This window comes from Gekko japonicus, unplaced genomic scaffold (genome assembly GCF_001447785.1).
Source record: "Gekko japonicus isolate JY-2015 unplaced genomic scaffold, Gekko_japonicus_V1.1 scaffold1758, whole genome shotgun sequence".
Taxonomy (NCBI): domain Eukaryota; kingdom Metazoa; phylum Chordata; class Lepidosauria; order Squamata; family Gekkonidae; genus Gekko; species Gekko japonicus.
The window spans coordinates 204,985-205,685 of record NW_015167104.1 but is presented as its reverse complement, the minus strand read 5'-3'; positions in this window follow the sequence as shown (position 1 = coordinate 205,685).

Here is a 701-nt window from a genome sequence, read left to right as displayed (position 1 = left end):
CAGGAATGTGTATTTAGGTTCTGTGGAAGAGGCTAAGTGGGGAAGGGCTGTGTCACAGGGGAAGAGCTTATGCATTACATGTAGAAGGTCCTGGCTTCAATCCCCAGCATATCCAGTGAAAAAGGACCAGGCAGTAGGTGATGTGAAAAGCCTTTTATTGAGATCATGGAGAGCTGCTGCCAGTCTGAGCAGATGCTACTGACAGTGATGGACCAATGGTCTGACTCAGTATTAGGCAGCTTCGTGTGTGTTCAAGTGACTACTTCAGTGGTTGTTTTTCTGGAAAACATAACCGGGACACACAAATGGATCTATACCAGGCTTCACGTTTTATGGGATTTCAACCGTTTCATCATATTTCACCCACATTTAAGATTACGTTTAAGTGCAAAAGACTTTAAGAGCTTGACCGGATTTATGAACTACATCCATGACTTACCACGCTGAAACCATTTTCCCCCTTGTGTGGGAGTGCCCACACCCAGTTATGTCTAATTAACTGATGGTACTTGCGATAAACCATCTTTCACAATAAGTAAACAACCACTTTGGGATTGCAGGTTTTAACCTCTCTTCCCGCATCACTTGCTTTAGCCTTCAACTTTGATTACAGTAAATACATGGGTGCTAAATGGGTTAAACTATTCACCTTTACACTCTTGCATAAGACTGAAAGATGATGTAAGAAAAGGGAAAAGGTG